This window comes from Rhinopithecus bieti, unplaced genomic scaffold, assembly GCF_001698545.2.
Source record: "Rhinopithecus bieti isolate Rb0 unplaced genomic scaffold, ASM169854v2 scaffold_14826, whole genome shotgun sequence".
Lineage (NCBI taxonomy): Eukaryota > Metazoa > Chordata > Mammalia > Primates > Cercopithecidae > Rhinopithecus > Rhinopithecus bieti.
Window position 1 is genome coordinate 2226247 of NW_016808328.1, and position 21349 is coordinate 2247595.

At 42.6% G+C, this 21349-nt stretch overlaps 1 protein-coding gene across 4 annotated transcripts in view; it reads left to right on the top strand.

The window, feature by feature from the left end:
- The window catches only part of LUZP1 (leucine zipper protein 1), a 97593-nt gene that overhangs the window by 9976 nt on the left and 66268 nt on the right, over positions 1-21349 (top strand). The window lies entirely within an intron of this gene.

Consider the following 21349-nt stretch of genomic DNA (forward strand, 5'->3'; position numbering starts at 1 on the left):
CAGGAGGAGGAGGGCGGTTTGGGAGCCAGTGGGTCCGGCGTGCGGGGCCAGCTGCGGGCGCGGAGCGCGGGGCGCGGGCCGTGCGGGGAGGGGTCCTGCGGCAGCCGCAGCTGTCGGCCGCGCCGGCCCACGTCCCAGGCTCTCTGCTGGTCTCGCAGCCAGACCGCTGGGCCGGGAAGGAATTCGAGGCATTCGCTTTGTTTAAGTTGCCAGTAGACAGTCCTTAGGACTAATTAATGGTGGAATCTGCAGGGGGACGCCGGTGAGCGGGGCCGGGGCCTCCCCCCGCCCGCCGCGGTTAACTTTCCGCAGCGCGGGGCCCGCCTCCCCGCGCACCCCCGGCCCCCGCCCAGCTGCCCGGGCGGGGAAGAAGCCATGGCTTCCCGGAGCGCAGGAATGAAGTGCGGTTTCTGGGGCCGGTGGCCTCTGACTGCGGAGCCTGCCTGCAGGGAAGCCGGCGTCCCGGAGCGGCCGCACTGGGGCTTCGGAGCCCGGTTTAGAGCTCTTGGAGGTGGCTGCGGTTTTTGTGCATAACCTTGGAGGAGCCTCTGCGATCCGAGAAAGACTATCTTGCTTTGGAGCATCTGTTTCTTCATCGCGTCAACCCCTTTCCTAATACTGCAGAGCTTGTTGTGGCTTGTTTCGGAAATGCCGAGGCCAGTGCTCACCCTTGCCGGTGGGAGAGGGGAAGAGAGTAGGCACCCCCAAAACCCCTGCAGTGTGATTTCCAGAAGGCCAGAGAGTGCCTACAGCTCCGCCGTCGCACCTTCACTGACTTGAATGACCTTGGGGGAAGGATTGCGCTGCGGAGCCCATGGTGCCTTATCTGTCGTTGGAGGGAAAGATATGCCCTGGACCTCCCTGCCTTTTGGGGATGTTTTGAGGAGTGGGGTTTGGTCAGGGTATTTCTTTTACAAACGGCTGCTGTTCTGGCCTAAGGAGCTGGACTGGTGTCAGAGCCGGGAGAATTCAGATCACCTAGTTAATATCTGACTACCTCAAATTAGGGAGGGAGGGGTTTGGATTTTTAGGAGGACATTTCTTTTTTGGGAATTTGGACGGTATGTTCCAGATTGCCTTCTGTCACTTTGTTTGCAACTTTGGTAGTATGCGTGTGGTTAAATTGAATTACCCCCATAGAAAATTCTTCTCTTGTCAGAAATAATTGTTTTGCTCAGAATTCCCCTGGGGGCAGATTAAGGTTTTGCTCAATTTACTCCTAGAAGAATTTACTTCTAGAAGAATTTTCCAGGTTTCTAAAATTAATTCACTTTTCTAAACATAGTAACTAAAGTTTGAAAAGCTGGAAGTAGTGAGCTGGGAGGGGAATGGTTTGGAGTATGAAGAAGACAGCAAACACTGGTTCTCTGTTGGCCAGTGATTAATAATACGAATTGTTAATTAGCCTTCCTTGATTATGAGGTGTTTTCTTAATCTTAAATAATTTAAGACCAAAAAAGGGAACTAATGTTGTTTAGTTGCCTATTCTGTGCCCGGTAATTATGCTAGGTGGTATAGATCTTAGGCAGTCTTCCCAATAATTTTGTGAGGTGGTAGTTAGCATCCCTTTTTTTTGTTTTGTTTTGAGACGGAGTCTTGCTCTGTCGCCCAGGCTGGAGTGTAGTGGCCGGATCTCAGCTCACTGCAAGCTCCGCTTCCCGGGTTTACACCATTCTCCTGCCTCAGCCTCCTGAGTAGCTGGGACTATAGGCTCTCCCCAACCCGCCCGGCTAGTTTTTTGTATTTTTTTAGTAGAGACGGGGTTTCACCGTGTTAGCCAGAATGGTCTCGATCTCCTGACCTCGTGATCCGCCCGTCTCGGCCTCCCAAAGTGCTGTTTTGTTTTTTTTTGAGACGGAGTGCTCTGTCACCCAGGCTGTAGTGCAATGGTGCAATCTCGGCTCACTGCAACCTCTGCCTCTCACGTTCAAGCTATTCTCCTGCCTCAGCCTCCCAAGTAGCTGGGAATACAGGTCTGTGCCACCATGCCCGGTTAATGTTTGTATTTTTAGTGGAGATGGGGTTTCACCATGTTGGCCAGGCTGGTTTTGAACTCCTGACCTCAAGTGATCTGCCCGCCTCGGCCGCCCAAAGTGCTGGGATTACAAACATGAGCCACTGCTCCCGGACAGCATCCCTGTTTTATAGATGAACAAGCCAAAGGTCAGAAAGTAAAGTGACTGTCCCAAGTTCACACACACAACTAGTAAGAAATGGTGCTGGAATTCAAACCCAGGTCTGTTTCTCAGGTCTATGGTTGTCTCTCCACTGTGCACAAGGCCTTGGGAATCATGAGACCTAGTTTTTTGGCCTTTGACTCAGCCACTGGGTGACTGTGGGCCCTAGAATAAGTCAGTTAAGTCTGTTCTCCAATAATACTGCCTTTTCTTTCAGCAGTGTTGTCAATATGCACTTGAAGTGTGCTTTTTTTTTTTGTAAAAAGACAAACATACAAGGCTGTAATAGTGGTATGTGCTGTATGCCACTAGGTGCTTCTTATTTCTTATGATGGAAGCGTTTCTGTTAAAATGGAGAGTACCTAAATGATCATATATTTCATTTATGTAATGGAAGCTGATGGATAGCTAATGGCCCTTCCAGTGTAAAGCGGCCATCATTAAGGTAACATTGTCAGAAACAACCATTTTTCATGTAATACAGCTTTTAGGGACAGTGTCAACTTATGAGTAAAGCACACTACAGGTAGGACCCGGATAATCCAGGCTGAAAGATGTGGTATAAACTTTGATGCATATAATAGATGCACAGCAGATATTTGATGAATGAGTGAATGAATGTAATGAATGTATTCCCTTTTTTTTGGAGTGCAGTGTGTGATAATGTCTCACTGCAACCTCAACTGCCTAGGCTCCAGTGATTTTCCCACCTTAGCCTTCTGAGAAGCTAGGACCACAGGTGCGTGCCACCATACCTAGCTAACTTTTTAAAAATTTATTTATAGAGGTGAGGTTTCCCTGTGTTTCCCAGGCTGGTCTCCTGGAACTCCTGGGTTCAGGGGATCCTCCAGTGTCAGCCTCCCAAAGTGTTGGGATTACAGGCATGAGCCATTATGCCCTGCCCTGAATGCATTCTTTTTTTTTTTTTAAAGTTTTATTGAGGTATAATTTACATACCATAAAATTCACCAATTTTAAGTGTACAGTTTGACGAGCTTTGACAAATGTATACAGTTGTATAATTACCACCACTGCGTTTGTTTTTTTAAACTGTGTGTTGTCTTTTAGGAATTGCGTAGCAGATTTATCCCTGGAAATGTTGAGGTTTCTATGCTCAGATTCAATACTGTGAGGTCAGAATCAATATTAGAGTGTTAATGTGCCAACTTGGGAGGAAATAGGAAAACCTTAGGTATTTAATGGTGAGGTAAATGGGAAGAATAAGAGGGAGAGACATTTATTGGATCAGGAGAAAGATAAATAAATTCAGGAGAAAGTAGATTTCAGTTACTTTTAAGACAGAGGATACATTTTGGGAAAAAGTTACCAAAAGATTTAAGGAGTTGAACTTTTTATTTTTTTCTTTTGAAATGGTAGCTCCTGAAATATAAAACTTAACATCTTTGGCTGTGCTTAAGAAGTGCTTAACAAATTATGGTTGTTCAAATAATACTTAAGGGTGGGGATGGTGTAAAGTGGTTGAAGGCCTTGCCCTTCTACCTATGACAGAATATCCTTAGTGTTGATGTCTAACTTGTTTTAAGTAATATTCCACAAAGGGAAGAATACATTAGGTAGCAATTGTGGCTTGTGGGGAAGATTGTTTCTTCCTTTTCATAATTTCTCAAGTCACTGAACTTCTCCCAGCATGCTTTAGCTCAAGTCTCTGTCTCTGTCTTAGAAAATGCCTGGAAACTCTGCTAGTGAGCTTGTAGAAGAAGCCCCATTTCTACCTTCTCTTTGTTTTTTGATTTTATCTTTATTCATTCTGTTTCTGTATGGTGACTGTTTTATAAACCCCTCTCTCACCCATGAGTGTGTCTGAGAATGGAAACTTTTTTTTTGCTCTGCCCGAAGCAAAGGAATTCTTGTTACGTCCACCATTGGTCCTCCATATGCCATTAGGAAATAATAATTAAAATAACCCTTTAGATCTGCTCAAAGGGGTGACTATAATAATGTTCCCTCCTTGATCAGAGGATGTACTAATCTTTTCTGTATCGTTCCAGTTTTAGTATTTGTGCTGCAGAAGTACTACTCTGTTCACCTTTGAGAAAATAATAACTCTATGAGGTGGTCCTCATCCTTATTTGATAAATGAGGGAATTGAGCTCAGAGCAGTTAACTACCAGAGCAAGTGAGGGGCAGACCATTGATTCAAGCTCAGGTGTGATTGATGCTCAGGTTTGGGATCTATATCATTACACTGTCTGTTGTATGGGAGTGGAGGGTCAAGGGAAGAGCTTGAAAATACCATATTAAAATATGAGACACAACATAACAAGCATTGCTAACCTTTTTAGGCATTGCTGTTGTCATCTATGACTTCCTTAATTTCTGGAGATTCCTCCTTATGTTCTAAGGAATTTATAGTTAATCCTTTAGTATTGCACAACTTCCTGCCCAGACCCAGCATTTCTTTTCTTTTTTTTTTCTTTTTTTTTTTTTAAGAGACAGGATCTCACTCTTTCTCCCGATCTGGAGTATAGCGGCAGTTGTGGCTCACTGCAGCCTTGAACTCCTGGGCTTAGGCAGTTCTCCTTCCTCAGCCTCCTGATTAGCTGGGACTACAAGTGTGCACCACCATGCCCAGCTAATTAAGAAACTTTTTTTTTTTTCGGTAGAGACACGGTTTCACTTTGTTTCCAGGCTGGTCTTGAACTTCTGGGCTCAAGCAATCCTCCCACCTTGGCCTCCCAGAGTGTTGGGATTACAAGCATGAGTGACACCTGGCCCCAACATTTATTCTTTTTTTTTTTTGAGACAGTCTCACCGTGTCACCCAGGCTGGAGTGCAGTGGTGCGATCTCAGCTCACTGCAACTTCCGCCTCCTGGGTTCAAATGATTCTCCTACCTCAACCTCCCGAGTAGCTGGGATTATAGGTGCCCACCACCACACCCAGCTGATTATTGTATTTTTAGTAGAGACAGGGTTTTACCATGTTGGCCAGGCTGATCTCGAACTCCTGACCTCGTGATCCACCTGCCTTGGCCTCCAAAAGTGCTGGGATTATAGGTGTGAGCCACCACACCCGGCCTTATTCTTTATAAACATGGTACTTTGTATCACTGGCTATTTGAATTACCCCTCTGAAAACTTCTACCAGGGTAATCTTTCATTCAAGACCTGCCGTATTTGCATGTGCCCCTTTGTAACTGTTTGTTTATTTTTACAAAAAAAATTAAAAATACAGAATGCTTTGTGAATTAGCATGTCATCCTTGTGTAGGGCACATACTAATCTTCCCAGTACCATTCCAATTTTAGTATTTGTGTTGCGAAAGTGAACACTCTATTCCTGTTTTTATCTGGACAAAATAATATTTTAAAAGTGTATATTATGGGCTGGGTGTGGTGGCTCACGCCTGTAATCCCAGCACTTTGGGAGGCTGAGGTGGGCAAATCACGAGGTCAGGAGATCGAGACCATCCTGGCTAACATGGTGAAACCCCGTCTCTACTAAAAATACAAAAAGTTAGCCAGGTATGGTGGCAGGCGCCTGTAGTCCCAGCTACTCGTGAGGCTGAAGCAGGAGAATGACGTGAACACGGCAGGTGAAGCTTGCAGTGAGTGGAGATCGTGCCACTGTACTCCATAATTGCACTCCAGCCTGGGCGACTGAGCGAGACTCCATCTCAAAAAAAAAAAAAAAAAAGTATATTACATTATTAGAAACTTCATTATTGAAGTATATAATAACATATACAGAAAAATGCACGTAAAAGTGGAATTTGATTTTTTTTTTCCCTACAAACTGAATATACCCATGTAAGCAGCAACTAGATCTAGATCAAGAAACAGTGTTACCAGTACCTAGGAGCCCCTATCCAGTTCCCTTTCAGTTCCTGTCTCCCCTCTCCCAGGGTGATCACCATCCTGACTTCTGACAGCAGGGATTATTTTGCTCTTTTTTTTGTACTTTTGTAAAAATTGAATCATATAGTATGTATTCTTTGTGTTCTGGCTCCTTTTATTTAACACTAACGTGAGCGTGCAAAAATTTTTAGTGGTTTTCTTTTAGATTTGGAATAAAATTCAAATTTCAGCTCTTTTTTTTTTGAGACAGTCTTGCTCTGTCGCCTGGGTTGGAGTGCAGTGGCACGATCTCAGCTCACTGCAGCCTCTGCCTCCCGGGTTCAAACAGTTCTCTGCCTCAGCCTCCCAAGTAGCTGGGATTACAGGCTCCTGCCACCACACTAAAAGACAATTTTGTCTTTTTAGTAGAGACGGGGTTTCACCATGTTATATTGGCCAGGCTGGCCATGAACTCCTGACCTCTTGATCCACTCACCTCGGCCTCCCAAAGTGCTGGGATTACAGGCGTGAGCCACCATGCGTGGCCATTTCAGCTCTTTATTTTGACCTATGATGCCCTGTATAGCCTGGCTCCTGCCTACTTTTCAGGTAGGCAGTTGCCATCTTATGCCGGTCTCATTGCCTGTTATGCTTCTGTTATGCTAACTTCTTATTTTTATTCTTATTTATTTAATTTTTAGAGATGGGGTCTCACCATTGCTCAGGCTGGTCTCAAACTCCTGGCCTCAAGCTGTCCTTTGGCCTCCAGGGTAGCTGAGATTTGGCCTCCAGAGTAGCTAAAACAATAGTAGCTATTTTAGCTAATGCCCTCCTCAGTTATTTTCACTGGCACATAGTAGGTCCTTAGTAGAGTTTTTGATGACCAATGATATTTATATATAGGTAGCAATTTTAATTTCTTAAGCTTATTAACATAGATTCTTTTTATTAGAATCCTGCTTAGTGTTTTCTCTAAAGGCCGGGAGTGCACCAACTGCTTCAGGCAATATAGAGAATATTAGGGTGTGAAAGTACAGGAGTCCAGTCCTAATGCCACAAAGCAGATACTCCTTTGGAACTTGTCAATGGCGTAGAATTAACTATGCAGAGTTCCTTAAAAATGCTTCATCAGTGCTTGTTTAATGTTCTCAGATTGGAGTTACTAACAGAAACAAGACGCTAGGTAGTACTTTATTTGAATTTTCTGTTGACTAACATTTTATTTTGATGTCAGCAATGAAAATCTTGAGCCAATTAAATCTGCTTAAAGCTGCTTTGTCTGATCTGTCGGTTAGCTCTCTCAGTATTCTTTCTCTTGTGTTAAAAGCAGAAATGCAAATTTAAATTAGTAGCAACTGAGTTGATTTAACTCAGTACATATTTCGAATTAAGTGGTAAATGTAAATTATTTTTTGGGAGGTACCTACTGTGTATTTTAAATCAGTGATTATTTTGGCTTTTCTGATGAAACTATCAGAAGATTATAGGGTAATGTAATAATTGGTTTGTTTTTGTTTTTCGAGATGGAATTTCACTCTTACCGCCCATGCTGGAGTGCAGTGGCGTGATCTTGGCTCACTGCAACCTCCACCTCTTGGGTTCAAGCGATTCTTCTGCCTCAGCCTCCCGAGTAGCTGGAACTACAGGCGCATGCCAGCATGCCTGGCTAATTTTTGTATTTTTAGTAGAGACGGGGTTTCACCATGTTAGCCAGACTGGTCTCGAACTCCTGACCTCAAGTAATCCTCCCGCCTCAGCCTCCCAAAGTGTTGGGATTACAGGCATGAGCCACCACGCCTGGCATGGTATTGATATTGTTAGCCATTGGCTATGTGACAGACACTATCCTAAGCATTTTTCATACATTGGTTTATTTACTCATTCACTCAACAAATATTTATTGAGTACCTATCATGTTTCAAGCACATAATCTCATGTATTCTTCACCACACCCATGAAGTAAGTATATAGTTTATTACAGATGAGGAACTGGTACACACAGAAGCTAGATATCCAGTGTCACAAGCTGTTGAAGGTCAGATTGAGATTTTTTAAAAGAATACCAGTTACTGACGTCTTTGGCATGAATTAATTCTATGCTAGAGTTTTATCTTTGGTAGGGGAACAGTAATCAAATTTTGAAGTCTCTGGTAAACTGTAGTCAAAATGATTAGAACGGAATGTGATAAGCTAAACTGAGATTACTTCTTTTCTTACCCCCAACCCATCTCTCTCTCTTTTTTTTTTTTTGAGATGGAGTCTTTCTCTGTCATCTCAGCTGACTGCAACCTCTATCTCCCGAGTTTAAGGGCTTCTCCTGCCTCAGCCCCCTGAATAGCTGGGATTATAGGTGCCCGCCACCACACCTGGTGAATTTTTGTATTTTTAGTAGAGACGGTGTTTCATTCACCATGTTGGCCAGGCTAGTCTTGAACTCCTGAACTCAAGTAATCTGCCCACCTCGGCCTCCCAAAGTGCTGGGATTACAGGCATGAGCCACCACGCCTGGTCCCTAACCCATCTTTTTTTTTTTGAGACAGAGTCTTGCTCTTGTCACCCAGACCGGAGTGCAATGGCACAATCTTGGCTCACTGCAACCTCCATCTCCCGGGTTCAAGCGATCCTCCTGCCTCAGCCTCTCAAGTGGCTGGGATTACAGGTGCCTGGTACCATGCTGGCTAATTTTTGTATTTTTAGTAGGCAGGGTTTTGCCATGTTGGCCAGCCTGGTCTCGGACTCCTGACCTTGTGATCTGCCTGCCTCAGCCTCCCAAAGTGCTGGGATTACAGGCGTGAGCCACTGCGCCTGGCCTAGCCCATCTTTTACAAGAAAAATTTCACAAACAACAAACAATATGGAAAGTTCTTATTTTGGAAAATCCCAGTTTATTCAAACCAAGGTGAACCAAGTATAAAAAGATGAATAGATATAATTAACCATATTAAATACTGTGCCTTCAGGGGCACTCTGTAAGCAAATATAAGTTTAAATGTTTAGACAATTTCAGTTGTGTTTCATTACTTTTCGGTATCATTTTACTGCTTTTACACAGATCTGGTATGATATTTCACATTTCCAATTTCGTTAGTGTGTAGCTTCATAGTCATTTCTGGGGCAACTGTAAGGTATTATGTATGACTGCCTCTTTTTTTTAAAAAGACAAGTTCTCATTCTGTTGCCCAGGTTGGAGTGAGGTGGCTCACTACAACTTTGAACTCCTGGGCTCAAGCAATCTGCCTGCCTCAGCCTCCTGAGTAGCTAGGGCTACTAGTGCATGCCACCGTGCCTGGCTAAGTAAAAATTTTTTTTTTTGTAGGGACAAGTTTTTTTTTTTTTTTTTAAGATGGAGTCTCGCTCTGTCGCTCGTGCTGGAGTGCCGTGGCGCCATCTCGACTCATTGCAACCTCTGCCTCCCGAGTTCAATCGATTCTCCTGCCTCAGCCTCCTGAGTATCTGGGATTACAGGCACCCACCACTACTGTGGGCTGATTTTTGTATTTTTAGTAGAGACGAGGTTTCACTATGTTGTCTAGGCTGTTCTTGAACTCCTGACTTCAGGTGATCTGCCTGCCTTGGCAAAGTGCTGGGATTATAGGCATGAGCCACCGTGCCTGGCGAGACAAGTCTTGACGTGTTACCCAGGCTGATCTTGAACTCCTGGCCTCAAGTGATCCTTCTGCCTCGGCCTCCCAAAGTGCTGGGATTATAGGTGGGCACCACTGCACCTGGCCTAGGACTGCTTTTTAAAAACAAACATCAGAACTTTCCAAATGGGAAGTTATTATTATTATTCTTTTATTGAGACAGGGTCTCACTCTGTTACCCAGGCTGGACTCCAGTGGCATGATCACAGCTCACTGCAACCTTAAACTCCTGGGCTCTAGCAGTCCTCTTACTTTAGCCTCCCTAGTAGGTAGGACTATAGGCATGTACTACCACATCTACTAATTCTTGTATCTTTTGTTAGAAATGGGATTTTGGCATGTTGCCAGGCTGATCTGCAACTCCTGGGCTCAAGTGATCCTCATACCTCGGCCTTCCAAAGTGTTGGGATTACAGGTGTGAGCCACTGCTCCCTGCTTTAGAAAGTTATGTATTTATTTTAGTAACATTTCCAAATTCTGAAATATTTGGTGTATTTCTTTTGAATTTGTCTTTAGAGCATAGTGTGCGTTCTTAATTCTGGTAAGTCTTCATTTTGCAGGTGCTTGTATTTAACTTTGGGAGATAGGAAAGTCTGGTGAATGAAGTAAGTGGTCAGCATTGTTTTTGGTCACAAATGAAATGTAATTCTAAAAGGTGGAGACTAGGATTTTGTGTGTGTGTGAGGTTTGTCTTTGAGAATTCTGTCAATGGCACATCAAAAAAGTTTTGAGTCTTGGCCACATGATTGGAAGATGCACCCAGTCATCCCAGTCCTTGGAAGATCTTACCTCCCAAGATGGCGCCATTGAATAACAGCACTTGTTTTCAGTGCTGAAACCTCTATAAAACAAATCATGGTATGAATATAACCTGTATTACAATTAAATTGGAATTCTCTTAATGAAAACTTTAGCTTGTATTAATGTCACTGTGATTTTATTTATAACGTTAATAAATTAATACTGTTAAATTTTGTGTAAGAAAGGAAAATTTTTAGTCTGCCGACAGGCAAATCTGTATAGGAACAGATTTGAACTTACGTATAATTAAAGGGAGAAATGTATTTTCCTGGCCCACTTTCCAACACTTTATTTTTTATTTTTATTTTTGAGACAGTCTTGCTCTGTTGCCCAGGCTGGAGTGCAGTGGCATGATCTTGGCTCACGGCAACCTCTGCCTCCTGGGTTCAAGCGATTCTCCTGCCTCAGCCTCCCGAGTAGCTGGGATTACAGGCTCATGCCACCATGCCAGGCTAATTTTTGTAGTTTTAGTAGAGACAGGGTTTCACCACATTGGCCAGGCTGGTCTCGAGCTCCGACCTCAAGTGATTCGCCTGCCTTGGCTCCCAGAGTGCTGGGATTACAGATGTGAGCTACTGTGCCTGGCCAGCTTTATTTGCATAGGCTTTCTACAGATGCTGAAGAACTCAAATAGAAAAATGGTATCATTTACCTTGGTCTGACAGCATTTTTCTGTTTCTGAACATAAATGTCTGTTTTATCTAGTTTCATGTTAACTGGTAATGTTAAATGTTGAGATAAATAAAGTTAATTTTTGGTTAAGTCCTGGAACAGCTATATAAAAAATGTGCTGTTTTCCCAGTTATCTGGGGGTATTTATCTGATTTAGGCCATTTTAGTGATTCACCAGTGAATGAGCAGCTCATTTAAGTTTTTTTTTTTTTTTTAGATGGAGTTTCACTCTTGTTGTCCAGGCTGGACTGCAGTGGCATGATCTTGGCTCACTGCAACCTCTTCCTCTCGGGTTCAAGTGATTTTCTCATCTCAGCCTTCCGAGTAGCTGGGATTACAGGCACCCGCCACCACGCCTGACCCATTTAAGTTTATAATTGAGATTTTTTGAAGAATTCTTAGTCATTGAGGACTAATGATGAAACCAGTTTCTGACTTCTGTGTGACAGCTACGGTTCTTAAGTACTTTGTATGTGTTTATTTAATGTCCTTTCAGCAAGTCTTTAGGGTACATATTAGTACTATTATTATCCCCATTTTGCAGAGAAAGAAACTGAGTCCCTAAGATGTGAGATCAGTTTGCCCCAAGGTCAGTGCCAAGCTAGGATTTGACCTTGAGTTTACTCTTGAACATTACATTATTTTAACGCATAATGATTTTATGAACTGTGTGCGCTGCTCTCTAAGTAAATGATATCAACATTGTCTTATGTTTCCTGGGATCGAAAGAATGCCATTTTTAGATCTTGATGGACTTAAAGATTCATCAAATGGAAGACTTTACAGAAGTATATAGAAGCTAGTTAAATATAGAAGATTCTTATGGAGATATTTACAAAATGTAGTTAGGGTGTGTAAGCAAAGTAATGGGCCCTGGTAGGTTTAAATCAGTAATAACAGTTTTTATGCTTCTTGCCACAGCTGTAATGGAGTGTAATATGATATATTCTTAGTGTAATTTGAAAAAATTAGACATTTTACAACATATGTGAAAATAATTTCTGTAGGAACTTGAGGACTTATGATTATGTTAAGAATTTTGTTTGAGACTAGATCCTAGGGCAGTTTTGAAGTGACTACCAGAATCTTAAAGAAATGTGATGGAGAAATAGATGGGAGGACAGTTAATGGAGCAGGGAGAAATAATACGGAAATAATAAGGTAACTTAGAGAGAGAGAAAAGGAAAACAAAGAAAACAAAAAGAAGGCAGGGTCTCGCTCTGTCCCCTAGGCTGGAATACAGTACGTGATCATGACTCACTGCAGCCTTGATTTCCCAGCCTCAAGCAGTCCTTCCACCTCAGCCTCCCCAAGTAGCTGGGATTACAGGCACAAGCCACCATGCCTGGTAATTAAAAAAAAATTTTTTTTTGTAGAGAGAGGGGTCTGGCTATGTTGCCCAGGCCGGTGTTGAACTCCTGGCCTCAAGTGGTCCTCCCACCATGGCCTCCCAAAGTTCTGTGAGTTTTGACAGATGTATACTGTCCCACCACCACCACAATCAAGATTTCGCACAGTTCCATCACCTCCTCAAAGTCCCTTCTGCTCTTTTGTAGTCTACTCCAATTCTTACCCTCAGGCAACCACTGCGTTGTTTTCTATTCCTATCATTTTGCCTTTTCCAGAATGTTCTGTAAGTGGTAGTCTGTAGTCTGTAGCCTTTTAGTCTGGCTTATTTCACTTATCATATTTTTGAGGTTCATCCGCATTATTGCATATATCAGTAGCTCATTACATTGCTGAGTAGTATTCCATTGTATAGAGTTTGTTTATTGACCAATTGAGGAACATTTGGGTTGTGTGTGTGTAATAGAGTCTCACTCTGTTGCTCAGGCTGGGGCTGCAGTCTTGACCTCCCAGGCTCAAATGATTCTCCCACCTTGTGCGCCACCATTCGTGGGTAATTTTTTTGATTTCTAGTAGAGTCGAGGTCTCACTCTGTCACTTAGGTTGGTCTCGAACTCCCAAAGTGCCCATGACTGACTGAGACCCTGTCTTAAAACAAAAACAAAAACAGGTAAGAGAAAGGGCATCATCTCAGATTAAAGGGTTTTTTCATGTTAAATAATTTAGCCTTAGGAAAAATTTACTATTCTTGGGTGAAAATACCATTGACTAAAATGACTGCCCTAGAGGTCTGTTGTTATGCTAATAGTGTATGTTGAAATGACAGGTTACAGTTTACTGAGATTAGTTTAGGCTGAAGTGGTCTGTGAGGGCTTCATGCAGGCAGTCAGACTAGAGTTTTTCAATGGTGGATGGATAGAGCTTGAAGAGGCAGAAAGGAAAGAGAAGGTTTTGTTTTACTTTTTAAATTTTTTTCTTTTGTATTTGAGAAAATTAAGGATGAGGAGATGGTTTTCTAGGCAAGAGCAAATTAAGGGCAAAGATAGAGATTAGAATAAACATTATTGATGGGAACTGCAAATACTTGTCTGATCTAGTAATAGAGTTTAGATTGTGGACTAGGAAGGAGATAAGATTAGATAAGATTATTGAGATTATGAACAGTCTTAACAGTCATACTGAGGAATTTGGACCTGATCTTGCTAACATGTGGGCATCATCGAAGGTTTACAAGTTGAGCAGTGACTTGATGAACTTGGAATTATGACATTAATCAAGAAGTGTTATATAGATTATCCGAAAGGAAGCCAGTTAAGGATTTTTTTTTTAAAAAGAAATAAAATTGTGAACACTATACAGGCATGAATTTAGCAAGTGGAATGGGAAGAAAAAGGAATATATTGGAGAGATTTTGGAGAAGGAAGAGATGGGACTTAATAACGTAGAGAAAGAAGAAAAGAAAGTGAAGATAGCTCTTAAGTTTATGAAATCCGTAGAATTGGCCAGGCACGGTGGCCCACGCTTGTAATCCTAGCACTTTGGGAGGTCGAGGCGGGTGGATCACCTGAGGCTAGGAGTTCAAGACCAGTCTGGCCAACATGGCAAAACCCTGTCTCTACTACTAAAAATACAAAAAATTAGCTGGGCATGGTGGTGGGCGCCTGTAATCCCAGCTACTCGGGAGGCTGAAGCAGGCGATTCGCTTGAACCCAGGGGGCAGAGGTTGCTGTGATCCGAGATTGCATCACTCCACTCCAGCGTGGGCAGGAGCGAAACTCCGTCTCAAAAAAGTAATGGCAGAATTGAGGAACATTTGTGATGTTAGTTAACTGAATTTGGAAAAGGGGACAGGACATAGCCTCTCTCTTTTGCCCTCAAATTCTCTGCTGACTGTATTATATCCATATGCTTTTTCAATTCCATTTATTTGCGAGATGTTGAGATTGTCTAAAATTGCCCCACGATTAAGCTGGAAGTTAAAAGGTTTATTTTGGAAGTACTCATTTGGAAAAAAATACAGTATGTTTCAAACCATGAAGCATTGTATAAGTTCCTAGTTATGAAAATCATACCCTAATAAATACTGTCATCTTTAGTTAGGTTAACTGTTAGGTAGAGAGGACTTTTTGGAAAACATTAGTTATTTTATGATTTGTTTAACATAATTTGCCCTGTGTGTATTAACAACAGTAACCAATAAATTGTGTTTCAGCTTGGATGGTTTAGTTTATAATGACATTAGTTAAAATAGTCTTCCATTTCTTTCATTGCAACATGTGGAGTATATTATCCACCATTTCTTTCTTTCTTTCTTTTTTTTGCGAGACTGAGTCTTGCTCTTTTGCCCAGGCTGGAGTGCAGTGGTGCGATCTCGACTCACTGCAACCTCCGGCTCCCAGGTTCAAGCGATTCTCCTGCCTCACCTTCCTGAGCAGCCGGGACTACAGGTGCGTGCCACCATGCCCAGCTAATTTTTGTATTTTTATTAGAGACGGGGTTTCACCATATTGGCCAGGCTGGTCTTGAACTTCTGACCTTGTGATCCACCCGCCTTGGCCTCCGAAGTGCACAGGTGTGAGCCGCTGCACCTGGCCATTATCTACCATTTCTTAAGCATCTACTGTCTAGTAGGTACTTCACTTACACTTTAATCTTTACAACTGCCCCATGAAATAGGTACTATTATTCCTACTTTACAGATGAGGAAATGGAAGCTCATAGAGGTTTAAGAAATATCCCTGGGGGAACCGGGAGAGTTAGAATTCTAGATCAGTGACTTCAAAGTCTATGTTCTTTCTACTCCTCTATCCTTGGATTACATATCATAAGAATAGGAATAAAGAGTGGGTCAGTTGAGCTAATTGATTAGATAGTAATTTGAGACAGTGAGGTGCTACCCAAATATTAACTGGTGTTATCTAACCTTTTCCATCCTGTCTGAGTGTGCAGAGGGGCCTTAAAGACCCAGTTATGGCTGGGTGCGGTGGCTCATGTCTGTAATCCTAGCACTTTGGGAAGCTGAGGTGGGCAGATCACGTGAGATCAGGAGTTCAAGACCAGCCTGGCCAACATGGTGGAACCCCATCTCTACAAAAATACCAGGCGTGATGGCGGATGCCTGTAATCCCAGCTACTCAGGAGGCTGAGGTGGGAGAATCGCTTGAACCTGGGAGGCAGGGGATTGCAGTGAGCGGAGATCGCACCATTGCACTCCAGCCTGGGCGACAGAGTGAGACTTCGTCTAAACAAACAAACCCAGTTCTAAATCATAAATAAATAAAAATAGAAGACCCAGTACTAGTCATGTGGCATTCATTTATCTTTTGGGGAATGTCCCTCCTATGCCTTTGTAGAACGCAACAAATCTTTATTAAAAACAAATGTCCAATTCAAAAAACAAACACAAACAAACTATTGACACAGTTCAGCAAATTGCTAGTCTTGGCAAATGAAATTAAAGGATGTTTCGGGTCCAGCTTCTGTGAAACTGGGTTTTGGAGATGATTCCACTTGAAAATTAGGGCTAGTGTTGAAGACTTGTTGTCTGTGGTATCCAGCAGTTTTTTGGTATGTTTGTCTTCATTCCCCTCATCCTCTGCAGCCATAAAGTTCTTTAGATTACTCTTCTTCATCTTCACTATTGATAAAAAGTATCTCAAAGTTCCATCTGCCTTATTGCCTCAGTATTTTAAAAGCTCAGTCTCATTCTTTTCTACCTTATTCTTGATGTCCCTTTACTACCTATTTCTGCTGGGTCTGGTAGAACCTGTGCACAAATGTGAGCAAAGTCCTCCAAGTTATTATTTTTTTTTCGTCCAATATTTCTTCCATCTCCTAACCCGTAAGTGAAAACAAGGCTTTTTCTATAATGAATGCTATTATTTCTGTTTTCATTGGTTGAATACTCTGCAACTCCTTGGACGAGGGGAGCAATCATTGTAGTTCTAGTCATTCACTGTCCCTCTAGACCATTGTTTTGCCATTTTTGCACAGCTTCTGATTTTTCAAAAAGTCCTTACCATCTGTTCTCTCCCCATTTTTATTGCTTTTTTGTCTGATGACTTCCAGGATCCACATGGATCAGTTTTCTTCTCCATTGCACACTCTAGTATTCAGTTTGTCCAGTACCTCACTGTCATCAGTTATCTTTCTCTCTTCCATCTTCACCTTCGCTATTGAGTCTTTCTTTTCAGACTACAAATACAGAGATCTTGTCTATCCTAAAATAAAAATTTCTGCCTTTTTTTGGCCGGGCGCGGTGGCTCAAACCTGTAATCCCAGCACTTTGGGAGGCCGAGACGGGCGGATCACGAGGTCAGGAGATCGAGACCATCCTGGCTAACATGGTGAAACCCCGTCTCTACTAAAAAATATAAAAAACTAGCTGGGCGAGGTGGCGGGCATCTGTAGTCCCAGCTACTTGGGAGGCTGAGGCAGGAGAATGGCATAAACCGGGGAGGCGGAGCTTGCAGTGAGCTGAGATCCGGCCACTGCACCCCAGCCTGGGAGACAGAGTGAGACTCCGCCTCAAAAAAAAAAAAATTTCTGCCTTTTATCTTTTGAATTATTGCCATCTTTTCTTCTTTTACTTCTAAACATTTTTTAAATGACATTCTGTATGCAGGTTGTACTTTTACACTCACTCACTTTTTAAGACTTTTCCTGTCTTGTTTCTGTCCCCAACACTACTGTAAATGTACATTCAAAAGACCCAATGTCACAGGGCGCGGTGGCTCACGCCTGTAATCCCAGCACTTTGGGAGGCCAAGGTGAGCGGATCACAAGGTCAGGAGATTGAGACCATCCTGGCTAACACGGTGAAACCCCGTCTCTACTGAAAATACAAAAAAACCCAAAAAATTAACCGGGCCTGGTGGCAGGCGCCTGTAGTCCCAGCTACTTGGGAGGCTGAGGCAGGAGAATGGTGTGAACCCAGGAGGTGGAGCTTGCAGTGAGCCGAGATCCTGCCACTGCACTCCAGCCTGGGCAACAAAGGGAAGACTCTGTCTCAAAAAAAAAAAAAAAAAAAAGACCCAATGTCTGTGTATTCAGATATTTTCCTAGCCTTTGTTTTCCTTAATATCTCTGCAATATTTTAAGTTGTTGATCATCTTTCTTGAGTCTTTTTGACTATGAGTTAAAAATATATGTGTTTGACCCCATCTAGCCTGGTAAGGCCATTTTGCCTGGCATTTAACTGGTTGTTGGATTCTGGTGTTCATCTAGTGTCCTGTACTGACTAGCAGAGAAAGGGTGGAGCATGTTGGCACTGTACATCTTATAGTGCTCTGTACTCTGTGGACTTTTAAGTAAATAATTGATTTGACTTGCTAGTCTTCCTGTTTTCCTCTCTCCCCAGTCCTGCTGTGGCTCCTGTGTAAAATGGATTGATCACTTCTGGTCTTGACTCTGGTTAAATCTGTAACATGTAAAAAGTCTTATGTTGTTTTCAGAGTGGACTTTCTTAATTTTATTTTAAATTTAATTTTTTTTTTTTTTTTTTTTTTTGGGCAAGTTCTAACTCTGTCATCTGGCCTGAAATACAGTGTTGCCATCATGGCTCACTGCAGCCTTGACCTCCCAGGCTCAGGTGGTCCTCCAGCCTCTGCCTCCTGAGTAGCTAGGACCATATACGTGTGCCACCACACCTGGCTAATTTTAAACATTTTTGGTAGAGATTGGTCTCCCTGTGTTTCCTAGGCTGGTCTTGAACTCCTGGGATCAAGTGGTTTTCTTACCATGGCCTCCCAAAGCATTGGGATTATAGGCCAGACTTTTTGAAAGAATGATATGGATTAAGTCCTTTGGTAAATGCTTGTTAGATTTGAACTGCTCCAAAAATTTTGGGAAATTTTAATATGAATTAGTGGCCTAAATGAGAACATTTTTGTGTTCTCTTTTATTTTAGTATGGTTTCATGAAACAAATCAGATTCTATCACAGAAAAATAATTACACTGAGAATCTCAGTAGAGTAGAATTCCCAAGCACCACGTATTTTCAGGAATATTTGCTATAACATTGCACTGTGACAGTTCCCTGGAGTTTGTCATTAGAATTTTGAGCTGAAGTTGCCCAGTTTCAGAAAGTTGCAGAGATAGCTGGGACGAAGTAGCATGAGATTTGGGTTAGGCTAATACAAATTTAGTAAAGCACATTTTCGAGATGACTTGATTTTTTGAGAAAGAAACAGTACTGAGTTATGCCACTTTGGTTGTTGTTTTGTTGTGCTACATTAAATGACCTTTGAAGATTGGCTTCTTGAAATTTTTTTTTAACCTTGGGAGATTTGAGTCATTCACTGTTTTCAGATGTTTATCACCTCCCCTGACAAGAAATGGAATTATTCTGCCCAGGGAGATGAAAAAGAGCTTTGAACTCAGTCTGAAGGTTCTGGGTCAGTCTTTGTCATTATCTCCCTGTATGAACTTGAGCAAGTCACAAGTCACTTTACCTTGTGGGTTTGAGATTTGTCAAATGAAAAAGTAAGTAATTTTAAGAAGATACTACCTATTTTAATTTGAGGTGTTTGATGAAAAGCCATACAGAGTGGCTCTCAAATGTAATGTGGCAGAAATGTGGCAGTTTGTATTAAGAGATAAGGGTTTGCAATATTATCACTACACATAAGAAACACAGTGTAGCTATTGTATTCTTGTATTTCCTAAGTTCAGAGTGGTAGAATAGATGCTTGCATAGGCAGCAATGTTAGTTACATGGATTATAAATTTACTGGAAAATATTACCAAAGTATGGAGACACTGAAATGTGAAATGTAAAACATATGCCCATTTCAAGATTACTTGATAGTTTTGAGGCAAATATTTTTTAGATATTTTACATGGAGAATGGCAAAGAAAATGAAATAAAATACTAACAATAGTAGCTAATGCTGTTTGCTTAGCACTTACTATGTGCCAACAACTATTCTGAGATGAGTTTATAATCCATGTAGTGGTTTGTTTTTTTTTTTAATAGAGACTGGGTCTCACTATGTTGCCCAGGCTGGTTTCAAACTCTTGGCCTTAAGTGATCTTCCCACCTCAGCCTTCCAAAGTGCTTGCTTGGTTTACAGGTGTGAGCACCTGGCTTTGGCCAACTTTCTTAACGCATTAAGCTCCCCCCTCCCCCCCCAGCGTCTTGCTCTGTCGCCCCAGGCTGGAGTGCAGTGGTGCGATCTCGGCTCACTGCAACCTCTGCCTCCTGAGTTCAAGTGATTCTCTTACCTCAGCCTCCCAAGTAGCTGGGATTACAGGCTCCCACCACCACGCCTAGCTAATTTTTGTATTTTTAGTAGAGATAGGGTTTCACTATGTTGGTTAGGCTGGTCTGGAACCCCTGACCTAAGGTGATCCACCTGCCTCAGCCTCCCAAAGTGCTGGGAGTACAAGCATGAGCCACTGTGCCAGGCCAGCATTAAGCATTTTCTTAAAGCCCATTTCGTTATTATTACTTTTTTGGAGACAGAGTCTCATTCTGTCACCTAGGCTGGAGTACAGTGGTGTGATCACTGCTCAGTGCAGCCTTGATCTTCCCCGGGCTCAGGTGATCCTGCCACCTCTACTGCCCAAGTAGCTGGGACTATAGGCACACACCACTACACCTAATTTTTGTATTGTTTTGGTAGAAATGGGGTTTTACCATGTTGCCCAGGCTGGTCTCAAACTCCTGGGTTCAAGTGATCCTCCGACCTTGGCCTCCCAAAGTGCTGGCATTACAGGTGTGAGGCACCACATGGAGGTCCCATTTAGTTCTTAAATTCTATGTGATAGGTATTATCCCTATTTTACACATGAGGACACTGAGACACAGTTAAGTAACTTGCCCATACGGCTATTAAGTGACATTGTGTGACTAGGTTTGTGTGACTCTAGAGCCTATATTCCTGTACATGTTAATCTCAGAATGCATAAAGATAATGGTGTATGGGCTGGGCACGGTGGCTCACGCCTGTAATCCCAGCACTTTGGGAGGTTGAGGCAGGCGGATCATGAGGTCAAGAGTTGAGACTATTCTGGCCAACATGGTGAAACCCCGTCTCTACTAAAAATACAAAAATTAGCTGGGCGTGGTGGCGTATGCCTGTAGTCCCAGCTACTCTAGGGGCTGAGGCAGCAGAATCGCTTGAACCCAGGAGGTGGAGGTTGCAATGAACCGAGATCACACCACTGCACTCCAGCCTGGCAACAGGGAGACTTTGTCTCAAAAAGAAAAAAAGATAGTGGTGTTATGATGGTGGGGACAAAGAATTCAAATATTTTTTGAATATTTTACTAGGTTATTGTGTTTGCTTCCTTAATCCATGTGGTAATATTCTAACATAATTTTCATTACATATTATATTTGAGTACTGTATAATCAAATTTATTGACTCAGATGGATTGGGTTTGAATTCCAGCTCTACCGTATCATATTTGTGTAAACTAGGGAAAGGAACTCTGTTTTTCTGGGCCTCAGTTTACTTATCTTAAAAATGAGGTTGGCTGGGTGCGGTGGCTCACACCTGTAATCCCAGCACTTTGGGAAGCTGAGGCAGGCAGATCACCTGAGGTCAGGAGTTTGAGACCAGCGTGACCAATAATGATGAAACCCTGTCTCTACTAAAAATACAAAAATTAGGTGTGGTGGCATGCGCCTGTAATCCCAGCTACTCAGGAGGCTGAGACAGGCAGATCATGAGGTCAAGAGATGAGACCATCCTGGCCAACATGGTGAAACCCTGTCTCTACTAAAAGTACAAAAATTAGCCGGGCGGGGTGGTGCATGCCTGTAGTCCCAGCTACTCTAGAGGCTGAGGCACCAGAATCACTTGAACCCAGGGGGTAGAGGTTGCAGCGAGCCAAGATTGTGCCATTGCACTCCAGCCTGGGCAGCAAGAGCGAGACTCCATCTCAAAAAAAAAAAAAAAAAAAAA